Consider the following 17,028-nt stretch of genomic DNA (forward strand, 5'->3'; position numbering starts at 1 on the left):
ATAAATGTTTCTTCATTTTTTGTCAACCTTCATAATATATAGATATATTATATCGATTAAATGATTCCAATCTTTCTCCAATTATCTAAGGGGGTAAAAGAAATTTTGTTCCACGAATGAAATTACTTGTGACTAGATGTTCGTAGTTAAGAAATATTATTTTCTCCCGCTGGTACAGAACCTGGTTGATGTTATATTTATTTAACACAGGCCATTTTCCATTATACCATTAAACGAAATATCGTCATTTTCGTTATATATGATTGATTTTTCGAGACTTCATAACTTTTTACAAGTTTAATGTTTCTAAAATATTGACACAAATGTAATGTAACGACACAGGAGATTTCAGTTTGATCAAATAAGAGACATCGTATTTTTCAGATAGAATCTTTTTAGCACTGTAGTAAACAATGAAAATTTAACAAGAAAGATATTCCATCTTACTTTGTCATAATTTTATGCCGCGACGTATTTATATACCTTATCGGTTTTGAACTCCACGGAAACATTTTCGATATTCAACTGGTCCTGAAAAGGGTTGATGGTTCGGTTGTATTATGAATTGATTTCTTGATAATGATTATTTTATATGGATTTTGAAGTCACTTATAATCGATTATATATTTAACAAATTACTAAGGTTTGCGTTTGTCTTTATTTTATGATTAACTTTTAATATGGACACCAACAAAACTTTTCATAAAATTCACAGTTCTCTATTCATGTGAATGATATTGAAATCATCACAAGACTAAACTAAATAACGTAGAAACAGATTGTCGCTTTTCAAGTTATCAAGTTAAAGTTGTAAAATATCTTATGAACCAAAAAATACACGCTACCCTAAAACTAGACGTCATACCATTAATCTCCGCTAATGCGGAAAATAATCACAATCTTGCATTGGGGAAAATACGAATACAAATGTCACCAAAGAAGGAACCGGAAGAAATAACAATAGAAGAAAACTTATATACCCTGTGGCACAAATCAAGAAAGGATTTATATCAAAAAAGATAACAAACAGATACAAATTGATCAGGAACGAGACTAATTTATTAGTTAGGTAGATAAAAAGTGGAAACAATTCTTGAAAGGATTGGAGGAAGACTTCTACAGCACTCAAAAACAAATATTGAAAGTGGTAAGACAATAACGGATATAAATAACTAAACTTTGCGTCAAATATCAGAAGACCAATGAATAGACTTCAGACCTAAAAAATCTATTTAAAGAATAAGTTATCACTAAGAAAACCAACCACGACCAAGCACTGATGACCTTAAAAAACAGAAAATCTGCAGGACATGATGGAGTCCATAATGTATTATTGAAGCATGGTCGCCAACATCTCACAGAAGAACATACAAAACTTACCAGAAAAATTTTGCTACATTGTGAAATATCATACAGATAGTGAACTAGTACAATTATACTCATGCTAAGAAAAGGAGAGAAACATCTACTTACTTAATTACTACACTTACTACACGAGGATATTACATCGAATATCTTTACCCAAATTATCATTAACGAAATTAACTCGATCACAACACTAGAAGACGAGCAGCAAAGATTCGGATCAGGAAGATCCTACGTTGATTTACGTATTTATAGGAACAATCAAGTTCAGTCTCGCATTAATGGTAAACAAACAAAACCCATCCAGTCAATAGCGGTATCAGACAAGAAGACTGCCCATTAGATGCAGATTAGAACTAGAAAATTAAATAATACAACAGAGAATGAAATACAAGTACCTTGAAATTGACATAACCAGTTATGGAGCTGAAGAAGAAAAGGTAAGAGGACAAGTACTAAAGCAAATAACTCTTGGAGACCACAGAAATGGAAATTTGAGGATCTCGGGAAAAACACTGTTAGATCAAGAAACTAGCGAAAACATCAGGCGATTATGTGACCTAGATAACATTAACGTATGGGATCGCAGCGTAAAAACAATGGAACCAAGTCGAATGACAGACGATAGATTGGTAAAAATAGTGATGGATAAATCTTCAAGATATCGAAGGAAGGACTAGGCGTTGAATTTTTTATGGAATAAAGAAGAAGATGAAGAAGATATATTCTCAACAAGTAAGATAATATAATGATGAGTTTCAGTGGTTATTAGGAAATATCTGATAGTAGATGATGTCAGGTTCAAAAATCGTAATGTGATTCGGTTATAAGAAATATATTTCCAATTTCAATTAACTGATATTTGTTATTTCATTAACAATATTGATCGAATTAATGAATTATCTTATGAAGCAGTTTTTAGGTTGGGTTATTTTTTTAGAATTATTGGGATTCAACCGGCAATAATAGACTTGTAGTTAAAGTTCATATATATGTGAAGAGAGTTGCTTCTTCCTCTATATTATTCGCACTTCTGAAATATGGTTCTTCCGACAACAAGAATCCTTTTGCAAAAAAATCAGTCAAATGGACATTTCTGTTGTGAAGCTAATATCAGAATGTGATTCCACATTCCGCAGAAAACGAACGAAAACGAAACTGACTGAAAACGAAAATGACAGAAAATGACCTGAAATGACCTGAACTGACGTCCTTTGAAGCCAATTAACGTCTATTGTCATTTGGCGTTGATCGATGTCTTATGATATCAATTCATTTGGCCAATGGGATAACATTGTGCCCATAATTTCTTCCATTTCGGCTCATCTACAGCTATACAGGAATTCAAAAAACCAGAGCTCACTACATACTTCTTGCGAAGTATGCCTGTATCTCTGCTACAGACATACAGACAATCAAATTAACGAACGAGAAAAACACTGTTAAAGCGCATTTTTTTGTAACTTAATGCGCTAGAAAAGGATGAATAGCTATTGTACACTTGTGAGCGAACAAATCGAATTAAGTCTTATGCTTGTGGTCAATAGTCTTAAGTAAAAATTCTGTACCTAAGAGGTCTAACTTGTTATTGAGTTATATTGTTGGTAAGAAAATAAATAAAATGAGTCTTAGATTAAACATTGAAAAATGGTAGTAATTAACAGTTAACAAAATATAAAATTAACCTATCAATATTAAGTGTTCTCGTTCCTGACTCTAATAACAGCTTCCAATCGTTTTTTCATGACTAAATTCATAATAAGTTTCTTCACTCGATCTTGTTATATGGAGGGATCAACTCCACTCACAAAATAAAATCTTACTCTCAACACTTGGATCATAAATATCTTTTATGCACAAATATGGATAATTTACGTAGGCGAAATTACATAAGTATATTGTTCCTTTTTACGTATGTAGCCTTCAACTTCAATAGTTGATTGTCAACAGCCATGGCGTTTCAGTAATTTTATATTCACTCTTACATTTACTATAATTTCTTACTAAGGATTACAGGCTTGTAAAATTTTGAAAAAGAGTCTAGGTCTTTGCCCAAAAACCAATAACTTTTTGGAAGTGATATTTTCTATGTCAAAATTTAAAGAAGCACATTGTTCGCGATATATAGGTAGGATTCAATGGTTCTATTAATTGTTAGAAAGTAGTAAAATAATCAACATCTCAATCAAATTTGTGTCCCTCTATAATCTTGATATTTTTGTAATTTCAATCATGAATGGTACAATAGCTTTTTCTGTGAATTTTCACATTTCAAGATAATTAATTCCCTTTATCATACTGTTAATGGTATTATCATCAAGTTAACTATCCCTTCTCAACGTACTTCATAACACACGAGTAGATTGTTTTCAAACTCCAGATTTCCACTTAAACATTTCTCGAATACTATAAAAACAATATTAAGTCCCGTTGGCAATCAACGAACAAAGTTACCGCAATCTACTGTCTATCTTACCACCGAAAATTTTAAATTCAAAATATTAAATTTGGATTGCAAATGGATGAACCACAAAGTTGCTAACCAAGAACAACAGACATCCAAAGTTTTGCTTTCTCTCAAAGTTGGCGATGGCGAATTTACTCCTGATTTCCACTTGCCTGTCTAATATTTTTCAGAAAGTGTTTAAACGACCGGTAGTTGGTTCGATACCACTATATGGAATGATATACACGGTGTTTATTTGAAAACTTACCACCTCTTACCAATAGATTGCAAAATACGCCGAAATCCATTGAGTATTGTTTAAATATGAGATTTTTTCATGGTAAATTAGTTCTTACATATTCATCCGTACTTAATACAACTAGCAACCCCAATTTATAAATCTTGATTGCTACTACCTTACTTGTTCCCCGTAATTTAAAAGCCTTTCTCGTTACCTGTGAATCAGTGTATCCTTTTAAGAAAAGGGTGATATTTGATTCAGTTATGGAGAAAAAAACCTTTCAATTGAGTATTTTTTTTTTCTATATTTGACATAGGACCGATTCCACTATGAATTTCAGTGCTAAATAAATTTGAACGTAAAAGGTTTTTCTGTTCTATTCATGAGTTCAATTTTTATCATTTCAAATAATGTTAAGCATTTATTTCCGGACAGTAGGAAATACCGAAGGTAAAATAGTTTTACTTGGTTATTGGAACGCGCTTAAGACAGTGTTATTGTGAGTTTGATGTTGTGTTACTGGTTACAATATTATTAAATGTCAGTTACTTCATAATGAAAAAATGTCAGTTGGTGAGATACCTCGCGCATTTTTTGGCCCCATAAAGCTACACAAAATTTCAATATTTATTGATATTGTTTTGATATATTCATTTTATATAATCCCATTATTTAGACTCGAAGCAACGGATCTCATTGGTTATTCAATTTCCTATTCATCTATCACGTATGAATCTAGAGTATTATGAAAGTTCACTGGAATTTCAGTGCATCGACTGTGTTCTGAAGAACATTTGAATTATCCTGCTTCTTCTCCAACTAATTGGCCTCATATACCCAATCTACAGAAGGCATACATTGTACAGAGTATAAGTTAGATACCACATAATTTGACAATCTTAAAAAACCTGGATGGATGGATCTATGAAGATCTATGAAGCACTTCGAAGCAAATGATCGCCTAAATTTTCGGAATAACTAGACATGTCGCCACGGTTCAGCGTAGAATTCTAAATATTAAATCAGTAATTATTTGCCTGAAGTGTTCGATATAATAAAGGGAATCAATTGCAGAAGACAAATCATTCTTCACTATGACAATGCGAGCTCTCACACATCAATTCAAATAAAAACGATTTTGAATCAAAATACCGATTCGATGGATCATCCATCGTAAATTTCTTTTTATTTCCGCTAATCAAAAATCTATTTTTTTCTACACCTGAAGAAGCGCTTGAAGCGATCAAATCACATATTTCAGACATACCTCAATCGGAGAGGCAAAAATTGATTCAAACGCATGTAAAATGGATTGATCTTAATAGAGAATATTTAAAAAAATAATGAAACCATTTCCAATTATGAATATTTGTTTTTATCTGAAGAATTTTTAGTAGCAACCGTCGTACAAAGGGTGAAGGAATCTCAAATAAATCTTAATGTTTAGGTAGTTCCCAAAAGCAAACGCGTCGTTTTCGTAATGCGCAGTATGAATATTTGTTGTACACTGGTCAAAAGGAAGGCCCTCAAATAGGTATTATAATCATGAAGTCGACTCCATTGATGGCCTAGGGACTAGAACAAGCGGGTAGTAGATTTTGATACTTATAAATTGAGGATGGTAGATATTATAGATAGAAATCACAGTAATGAGAACAGAGAAAAAGAATCGGAACTTTCATCCGATGCACTATACTATATCTACTAGGAAATTTTAGAAATTTGGTTTCAAACTTGTCTTCCGGAAGGTGTTGAATATAGGGGTTACATTTCGATTGGTTGAAAATAGCAGTTTCCTTTCAGTTACGCTGGTATTTCTTTCTTTCGGAGATATACGGAGTTTATCTAAAACAATAAGACATGATTAGGATGAAAATATTAAAACCACTCAGATATATCCAAAACTTCTTTTGTATTTTGATACGGTGTTCAAGATTTTCGAAAAATTCATAATTTAGTCCATAAAAGAGTTAGCTGAGTTATGTTTTCATAATTTTCAGTATGGTATTTTTGGTGATGAGTCTGGATTTCAGGTTTTTTGGGTTTTCAATAGAAATTTGCGAACGCTTCAATCTAGTATTTTGTCAAAAAAATCATAATCAAAAATTTTGGGATAATGTTTTCTCCGTACATATTTTTTTAGCACTGTAGTTTTTTTCATTTTAAGATTACTTATATAGTTAACTAAAATATCTATGTACGTTCGCATAGGAATATTATCTACTCTCTTGTCAAAATAATGAAATTTTTGTGTGTTCCAATATCTTAAGTTTCTTATTTCTTCTAATATTTATCGTTAATGGCTACGTATTCTTATAGTTAATAAGAAACTTGCTGAGACTTGAGTTATATGACGAACATTTTTTAATTAGTATTGAAATTTAACAACAAAGAATGATTATTTGAATTATTCAAAAATTATGGGTTATTATGGAAACCAGAAAAATACAGGATCTAGAGAACATATGGAAATTTATGAGAACATGTTCGTCACTATTCTTTTATAGGCAAAGCTCTAAAATCTTTAATCATCCATAAAATGAAACTGATAACAGATTTCCTCATTAGCTTAGCTCGTACAATTATATTCATATAATTATAATGAAATTTCAAGTTCCAGTTGATATTTTATGAATGTATTTGAATCTGAATTTACGTCGAGAGAAATGGTTATATAAGCATAACTGTTTTATAAACACAATTCGGAAAAATTGTGTTATTATACTAGATATTCATTTTAGTTCTCCACATTGTTGAACTTCATTCAATCTATAGCTTAATTCATCTGATAATGTGTTTAAACACGAATTTGTTCATCATAAATATCTATATTTTCGAATTAAATCCAATTTCAATTACTGAAACCATCACGATGACTTTTTTATTAGATAGCTAATAGATATTAATCTATTACTGTTAAGCTAATCATTTCCAGTATTTAAGTTCATTGATTCCCATATTACTCTAATACTCTAACTGTTCATAGCTGATGATAAGATAACTTCGTAGGTTCTGGTACGAGTTGATTGAAAAAATGGTGAATTCAGATTTTCATCCAGCAATAGAATTAGAACTTTGGCACATGTACCATATTCAACCCTGGGGCACTCATTAGCATTAATCTCCAGAAATTTCATAAATTCTATCGTTCATTTGGTTTGGGCGCTTCCTCTAGCTCACTTAATATCTCTATAAAAAAGAGTTTACCAATTAGATGCTGATTTTTTCTGTTCCGATTTGCGAATATTCATTTTTTATAGAAGGGAAAAATGAATAGCCAAAACACGTCGAGTTGGCCAGGTAAGAATTTTGTAGAGAAAATGGTGCCATACCAAACCCACCACTGATGGGCCATTGTGTAAAACAGCCTATCGGTAATATGGACAATATTTCAGATTCTTAAAGTGGAGCATCAAGCGAACATAGTGAGCATGACAAAAAATCTAAATTGACAGAGATTCTAACAGAACTTACTTGTGATGATTTCATTGAAGCAACGGTTTTGAACCTTCGTTGTGAAAATTAGAAGGATCTGGTCCGTCAACCAGGAGTCGAACAAATACAGAAGATGCTGTAAGATTTTCTTAAACACATATGATTTAAACTTTTATCCAATTCACAAACATACACTTTCCAAATTTGTATTAGAGAGAAAAAATGCAGCGTTAATCAACATGAATTTATCAAGAGAAATCACAGAAGGTATTCGAGGAAAGATTTATGGCAACGCTTCTTCTTCAATTGCAGTTCAAAGGTCTGAAAGAGTGTATAATCTTCTTGTAAAAATGTGCTCTCTGAGAAGGCCCCATAGGAAGAAATCACAGAGTATCAGGTCACGTGACCGATGAACATTAAAGTACTCGTGCGTAGTGCGGCAAATCTCCATCCTGTATGAAGTGACAGATTTTCGCAGATCCAGAGTTTTGGATCTTTGTCCATTCGCCTACGTGAATTTTTGAAATTTTCCAGATCACATTGGCTCATCACATGACCTTCAAAAAAGTACCAGCCTTCGAGACATACACACATACCTCAGGCAGTTTTCATTCTTCTAAATGAAGACGTGAGGAATCTGTTCGCTTCAGTAAACTCAGTTATGTCAATTGTCTGTACCATTCAGCGTGAAGGTTGTTCATCCAACCATAAAATGGAATACTGGAACTTTTTCTTGAAGTCTGAACTTTTATCGGTTATCCATTCCGAAGACTACTACTTGACGAGCACTTGTTATAATGATAATGAGATAGTAGAAATTAAAACCTACTGTAGTGATTTGGAAGTATTCCAAAGCTTTTTGAAAATTACATTATTTCCTCAAGGGATCTACAATATTGATATTATATTCGAACTATCTGATATAAGATTTTGGTGGCTCTCTGGTTATCACTCTTGATTTGGTCTCTACCTTTTGCAATATGTAACATGAGTCATTTGGTTTCTAATTAAAAAAAACGTTTTCCATCAGAGTACGTTATACTTATTATTGCAAGTAAGATCTCACCAATGTGTATACTCAAAATTTTGAATTAGAACACTCTTATCGATCACTACAATCTCAACCACTGAGTTCAGTTACAATATAGACATAAACTTCCGTTCTCACATTTTAATTGAAAATCAATTAGCATTGGATGCCAACAAAAGCAAAAAATAAACTCCCCGTTTTACTATGCAAAAAATCCAATGTAATTTCTACTAAAGCCACTTTATTTCGCGTACTCTCGATACTTTTATAATCCCAGGTTAATATAATGAATTTTCAATTCGTAATTAAATGTAGATTGGCGTTAGTATACAGTGTAACGACCGACTAGTGCTTAATTGGATCTGCGCAATAAAACAAAACAGGCTCTGAGTGTCACCTTTATTGTTTGAATTAATCGTCAACTATAGTTGCTTCGAATTCCCTGGATTGATTATTGACAATCCTATACAAAAAATTTATAAACGACAGAAACAGGCCTCAGGTGCTGAACATATCAGAAATAACCCCAGTCTCAAAACGTGGCGAATTCAATCAAGTTAACATCTATAGGTCCATAGTTATTATACCTGTAATCAAAATAACTTAATAACAAAAACACAAATCAATCATTCAAGCAATCTTGAACGTTATTGAGGGCATAGTTGAGGGTCTTAATGAGGGTAAAAACACGCATGCCGTTATGTGTGACCTAGCTGAGGCTTTTGACTGCGTGACATTTTCTTGCTTAAGATGGAACAATATGGATTCGGAGGTAGATGGCTGGAAATGTTTAAATCTTATTGACAAAGACAAATTGTCAGCAGTACGTAAGCTACAACAGATGTGAATCTAGTCTGGCATTGGTAAGCGAAGATGAAAACGTTAGCAACGAGAATTTGAAGGTAGCTAAATATTGGTTTTATTTAAACGACTTGAAATTAAACGAAACAAAAACTAAAAAAAATATTCTAAAAAGAAATATAAAAAAATTATGGTATCCCTCTATGGGGCAAAGTTCAAAAGATTTTGACTCTTCAGAAAACTGTTTCGAGTATTATTCACCAAGTAAGAAGTGGAGTACATTACTGTGAACTTTTCACGGAATATGGGATGCTGCCTTTGCCTTGCGTGTAGCACTTTTGTATATTCATAGGGGTGGACGAGATAAGGTAACTCATTCTTATGTCCACAGTTATACCATCAGGTGTGCAGGTAGATTCATCGGGCGATTTTCTATGCTACATCAACACAATATAACTAATTAACTTTAGAGTGTATAAAAAGTTTCTAGATTAGCTATAAGTTTCTTATAAGAACGTGAAAATATGAGCCAGAGTCGGTTCTATGAACTTTCAAAGCAGTTATTATTGCTAAATGGTTATTATGTAGTTAGAGATACTTGAATTTCAATTTTTAGCCTTATTTAGATATGAAATCTAATTTGATTAAAATATTGTGGATCAATAGTATCGTATCGTTCAATATAGTTTTGTCTTGGTTGCCATATCCATTGAGATATGAATTGTTGTATTATACGAGGTCTAGCTATTGAATAAAGTGACTGGGCACCCTAGACGGGTGGGTGAAAAACGAGTCGTGCGTTGGGTTTCTAGATATCTTGTCTATGCACGTCCCAGAACACGTTTCCCTCCCTATTATAGTATTTGTGCAGTAGCGTTTTAAAACGAACGTGTTTTTTATTCTTGCCGAAAACCATATGTGACGAAAAACAGGAGCAACATACCAATCTCAAATTTTTCGTTAGATTGAAAAAGCGTATTGGAATTCTATATTTATTTAAAAAGAAACTAGTTTATACCGAGTATTTCCATTGCGTCTCCAATTATCTATCAATTGCAGCTCAACAATATCTGCCAGAGACGTATTTCTATTGAAATACTTACAAAGGTGCAGAACCAATGAAATAAAATACATGTAAATAGTAAATGGGGAAATTGATTATTATTTAATTTGGAAGAATATTCTAATCATTTCGCTATTGAATCATTTCTCACAAAGCATCAATTTCTTGGGTGAACAATAGAGATTAGATTAATATTTGATGTTGTTGGGATTAGATGTAGCAAACCATACTCTGTATATTCAAATCTATACACCTTTTCCACATTTACGTCGATAATATTAAATTTTCTGAATCATGCTGAGATTGTTCGATGAATATAGGTCATCCCATCTATGTTTGAAACATTGTTTTCATTCAATTTCGTGCACACGCATCACATAAAAATAAAAAGCGAATATATCTTCCATCGAGATTATTCCGATTTTTCTATTATACGAACGTAAAATAGCAGCCATTAGCAAAAAGGAATACTTCCGTTGGCTGTAGTATATACTGAACTCACTCTGTGTCTATGAATATCCTATAGGAAATTATTTCCAATTAGCAGTAGCTCATTTTTCAATCAAATACGCAACTACAACAGTTTTTAAGCAACTGTATTCTAATTATTTTATACTATTTTTCGAATGTATACTAAACATAACAATGCAGAAGTCAATGCAGAGCATTGGTGTACTTTACGAATATATCAATAATTATTATATATTATATATTATTATATATATATTATTTAATCATTTGTAGTCGTCTAAGTCACCTGTATATAATCTAACACTGTTAATTGTTAGATGATGCACGACAATTTGATATCTTCAGTCTCTGGAGACGATGACTTGGTTATCGAAACGCGCGTCAGACAGTCTAATTGTGAGTGTTAGTGTAGTTGTGGTGTAAACAGTGTATCCAATATGAATATAATTATCTTACTCCAATCCAATTATTTAATTATTTCAGTATATGGTAGATTGTAGAATTCTGTCACAGAATAAGGAACTTATTAAATTTGCCACCTTTGATTCTGGAATTAGCTGATTGAATCATTTTTTGGCACTGAAGATAATCAAGTTTCTCATCAGATCAGAGTTGGGTCTCAGTTGAGCTGTGAAAGTGTTCACGAACCAAACAAACGGATTCTAAAATGAAAAGAGCGAAAAGTGTTTGAGTTTTTTATTTTTTAAAAGAGAATTAGCAATGCGCTCTACTACTTAAACCATAAATGTAACAAATTGCTCTTCTCTGTAATTTAAATAAAGTTTCGAACAAGTGCAAACTACAAGACCCCCAGCAAGGTAAATCAATGCGAAAACAAGCAGAAGATTATTTTATTGCTAGAATCTCTACATGTACAGACCATTGAGGGGAACCGTCGATATGTAGAAACTTGATCGAATTTTAAGGTGGCATTAAGTCATTGTTGAGTTTTAGAGGTTTTAAAATTCCTTTTCAAGATAAAAGTTTTCTTATTGTATAAACAGAGCCGTTCACTTCAAACCAAGACTTTATAGTAATGAGATATTTGCCTGTAGTAAGTTTGTATACCTGGACCACTCCAGGTTACGCTGATGTCACCTGCGAATAAAATGAATTTACCGTTGATTCGTAATAACAAAACATCTGAACCCTGAAGTACACTACTTCCACTGGTAAACTTCACTATTAGCTCGTAAACAATTGTCTTCCACATTCGACGTAAGATACAAACCATTTCAAATAAACTTAGAGAAGCTTAACTAATGCGAAGAACGAAAAGTTGCGAGAAGAGAAGAGAAAACAGTAGAATATTGATAATTTATAACGGAAAAACCACTTTTTTATGCACTATCAGATTATCGATTTTAGTAAAACTTCATTCCCAGATTATCAGTCATTTGCTTACTAACAGTTGTAATAGGTAAGTTGCCATATTTTTATCTCCATTTCAGAGAATTCCATGTAGTATGTACTAAAAAACTGGATCATTCTAATTTATCCGAAAAGGGTGTTTAAGAATAACACTTAAAATTTTCGCGAGTAAACGGATTTTAGGTTTCGATAACCTCATCCTGTCGGTCACTAATCGTTAGTTAATACTAGTTTGTCGGTAACTTTCACACTCTAACATATTTTTTTGAATTTCAAGATATTTTTCTGTAAAAACTCAAAATTGACTATTCATCGTTCATCAACAACAGATGATCATAACAATACAGTTATATTGTTAAAAAATATCATGTTAACTTTTGCTTTGTACCAAATTGTTCATCTACATCGACCAAATTTACAAATAAATTGGTTCTAACTGGAAATTTTGACCCAAATCTGGGAAAAGAGGTTTCAAGCTGGGAAAACATATTAAAATTATATTATTTATGATAATATGGGGACGATGCTTTCTAATGAAAAAATTAAATTATCTTCAGATTGTTCCTAAATTACAGTATATATGATTTTCAAACTATTGAATCATCCGTTGATATTAGTACAACCTACAGGCGCTAAGACAGAAAAAGACTCTTCTCGGAACCTACAGCCAGTATTCTGAATGTCTCAACCTAAGTAAGAACAATCTACGAATACTAACAGGAGTTCTATCGGGGCACTGTCGCCTCAATAAACACTTGAAGATGCTAGACCTAGCAGATAATGCGGCGTGCAGACTTTGTTGCACAGAAGACGAAACCTCTATCCACAATATCTTGTGAAACACTAAGGAACTCCAGAGCACTAGACCTTGAGGCGTACGAAATAGAGACGAGGTTTTCTGATAATTGAAGTTATTTCACAGTCCAGATTTTTAAAAGGAGTGGAATTGATGGATCCGCTGTAAACACTGGGTTCTCCAATATCGCAACAAGATAGGAGGACATAATAGATTCTTTGGGTCGCGTTATATACGATACCCTAAATCCATACATAAAAACATTGGTAAATCTGTGAAAGTGTCTATATATTTTATGAATGATCGAAGCAAGTTTAAGTAGAAATGCAAACACTCTGCCCGTTTTCTTATATGTTCACTAAAAATCAATTTCGTGTCTATTGTGAATTTTATGTTTTTTATGAATCCTCGAGATAAAGAACTCGTTGGTTTTCATCGCCTGGATATTATCAAAAGTTGCAAGTAGTCGAGCCATCTTCTCATAATCCGCATGGTGCTGGATAGCTTATCTCTCTTCTCTGTTTCTCCCAGTGATGACGATAGCAATGTCACCGGAATAGCATATGAGATAGCATCTATCGTGAAGGTCTAGCTTAAGAATATTGTCATTGGATATAGTCCAAAGCTCTGGTCCTAGAACTGAGCCTTGTGCGGCTCATAGTTTCATAGAGCAGCTGTCTGTTGCTAAGGTAATCCTCTACTATGCGGAGTAAGTAAAGGAAAACATTGTCTTTTATCTCTTAGGTTTACTATATTCTCCCAGTTCAAAGAGCTGAAAGTATTCCTAACATAGATGGTTGCTAGTAGGATAGCTCTTCGAGTGTTAATTCATTTATTGTTTTGTCTTAAAAGTTTCTTTTATTGACTGCAGCGGCAGTTGATTTGTCTATTCGAAACTAAATTGATTTTCGAATGGGTCGCCACTAGCTTCCACTGCCGTTTGCAGCCTCGGTCTTATAAGGTTTTCTAGCACTTTTCTTGCAGTGTCTAGCATAAACAAAGGCTGATTTCCGGATGCACTGTGTGGGTTCGCTTTTTCTTTGGCTATAAGAACTAGTTTCTGCCTTTTCCTTCTTTCTGTAAAGTCCCAGTTCTCGGACATTATTCATTGTATTGGCTATAGTGATAATTACTGTATTAGCAGTTTATGTAAACTTGAAGAGGAGAATCATAGGACTTCAGAATATGATTGGATATGACCAACTGAAACATAGGTCAAAGAATGGCATAGTGTTAGTTGGTTCCACTTTGTACTAAAATTTCTGCAAACATATTTAAAAAGAAAACTTCATAATACGTGCTGAGTTTTTTAATTGGAACACTGCAAGGCATCGTAAGATAGGGGAGACCAAGAAAAAGATACTGGTACGCCCACGTGAGAAGAATGCAAGAGAGTGTGCTGTAATGCATCGTACTTGAAGGGAAACCAATAGGAAAAAGAGAACCCGGACGACCGCCTAAGAGATGGATGGACAGCTGGAAGTCCACCTCCCAGGAACTGGTGCAGAGGAACCTACAAAACTAACACATCATGAAATCTTAAAAATGAATAAGAAGAAGAAGTTTTTAAAAAGTTGTCAATACAGGAGTCATATCACTAAAAGCTGGTTGACGCTGGTGCTTCTCAGGCTATTTCAGTCTGCACTATAAAATTTTTCTGTAAAATTATCATTGTTTTGTGAAATATATGATTGTTAAAATTATCGATCAGTGTGTGTGTGTGTGTGTGTGTGTGTGTGTGTGTGTGTGTGTGTGTGTGTGTGTGTGTGTGTGTGTGTGTGTGTGTGTGAATTCAAATTATTATACAATTTGAGTGATTAGAATGGTTTAATAATGCGTGTTTTATTCAGCAATTTAAAACTACAGTGCTTTTATTTCATATCTATAAACAAATCTTATATTTTTGCAAATAACTTGTTTATTTTATTTTAATTCTTTTTTTCAAAACAATTTTTAATACAGAATAAGTAACAGTCAAATATGTCTTAACATTGGTATCAACTGAACAAAGATTTTGTTAATCCGAAAGTCAAATTTTTGTACCACAAGAAGTGCACACTTCCCTGCTGCATTCCAGGCATATTGGCTGGTCGCATTCCATACATTTATAATTTGTCTTCCTCTCCTTTGATGCTGGACACTTGGTGAAGGTTTTCCTTTTTTCTAGCTTGTCACTTTTTCTCAACATATGCTTGTATGGTAAGCTTGATGTCATGTGGTAGGTTTGGTATTTCCAACCGTCTGGTCATATGTGGCTTTACGATCTCCATTGCTAGATCTCATACCAACAGGTATTAATCACAAGATGATTTCCTCGAAATGAAAGGTACAAGGTAGTGGAATATTGCGAGGGGCTATCTTATGGTTCTTCGACTTGACGAATATATCGCACATTTCATGTCTAGCAAGTCCACCCTTGCTTTCGTTTTATTGTAGTAACAAACCATTTCAGGTTGGTTTTTTCTGTCCCCTGTTTCAATACTGTGTGCATTGATGACCAATATTACTGAATTATTCTTTTTAGGCAAAAAAGAAAGCAAAGATATATTGCCTGCAAATCTATATAGTGTGTACCCCACTTTTCTGTTTGGATATGATAAGAATTCAGATATTTTCCTTTTATTTATTTTTTTTCATAGTACCCACATATGTTAGTGAGCGATTTCCAATGGCATCAGTACACTCAATACCATGTAAACGACTGTCTCAGAGACCTGTGACCTGTGTAAATCCTCTTATTTTAAAATAAATTTAGTGAGTTTTTATTTAGAAGACCGGGATTATATGTAAAAATGAAACATAAAACCTGGAATAAATCACAACTATATCATAATTGTCGGAAAGAGACATTTTTTTATATAGTGAATAAAAAAAAATAGATTTTTGTTTTTACTGTGTATCCTTATGTGATATATCTTTGATTAAAATTATAAAATTATATAGTAAAAATGTTATTCAAATTTTCTAGTATCTCTTTTAGAAATTTATAAAATGGTTTATATTTTTTTCAATCTGAATTTAATTATTTTGTTTAGTGAATTTCCTAAATGTTTAAGTGAGTCTTGAAAAATAGTTTTGGATATCGGAAAATACTTTCTTCTTCTCGAGAAATGAGGTTAAAAATGTTTGGGAGATAATTTAGAGACATTAAGAACAAACTCAATATTTATTCAGTTGAACTCATAAACTAACATAGGGTTAGTCTCTTTATTAAATCTCGCCAGCAAATGACTACAGGAAAGATTAAATCAAAAATTTGCTTTTAACATTAATATTAGCGATTCAGAAGGGACAGTTTGCAATTTTGTCACATATGCAATAATAAATTTTATTCCAATTTATTCTCGTTCAAAATTTTGGATAAAAATATCTTTCCTGACAATAGGAAATTAGCCAGCAGGCATTCACAATTTATATTAATTTTAGAAGACCCACTTACTTTTCATTATTTTCTACCATCGTATCAAAATATTTATTTTCATTCCAATATCCTCAGTGGTCACCATCTTCATAACTTACCTAAATTTTGTTTTTGCATTTGCAACATATTTCATAGTGATACATTCACGACAATTTGTATTGAAGATTTCTTGTTGCCTCTATGCTACAAAAACTGATTCTTGAAAACGAACTATGGATATTATCATTCAAAATTGTCCTTTCTGATCTTCTAATTTCTAGTCACGAAACATCGGTTCGGTATGAATCCGAGATGGTAACAATGCGAACAATAATTATCATCGGCTCCGACTCCGACTATCGAAACTGGAACTTCAAGAAGTGGAATATCTTAAGAGCACGTTTGTTTAAATATTCAGCTAACCGAAGTCATAAATTAGACAATTAATTTCTCAATTTATTTTGCGGTCTTCTGCGGTCCTCCTAGTATACGAAAATAGATTGCGTTTCTTATAGACAAATGTGAATATGAAATAGCTGTTTTCGAATAATGAGATGTAATTCGCGAAAAATCACGAGAAGTTTTCTAAGGATTACGTTAATTATATAG

At 32.7% G+C, this 17,028-nt stretch overlaps 1 protein-coding gene and 1 long non-coding RNA gene across 5 annotated transcripts in view; one reads left to right on the forward strand and one right to left on the reverse strand.

Moving 5' to 3' along the window:
• LOC130448965 (CUGBP Elav-like family member 4) overlaps positions 1-17,028 on the forward strand; it is a 1,535,225-nt gene that overhangs the window by 839,740 nt on the left and 678,457 nt on the right. The gene's annotated exons all lie outside the window — the stretch shown is intronic.
• Positions 1-17,028, reverse strand: part of LOC130449282 (uncharacterized) — a 342,002-nt gene that overhangs the window by 7,014 nt on the left and 317,960 nt on the right. The gene's annotated exons all lie outside the window — the stretch shown is intronic.

This window comes from Diorhabda sublineata, chromosome 1 (genome assembly GCF_026230105.1).
Source record: "Diorhabda sublineata isolate icDioSubl1.1 chromosome 1, icDioSubl1.1, whole genome shotgun sequence".
Classification (NCBI taxonomy): Eukaryota; Metazoa; Arthropoda; class Insecta; order Coleoptera; family Chrysomelidae; genus Diorhabda; species Diorhabda sublineata.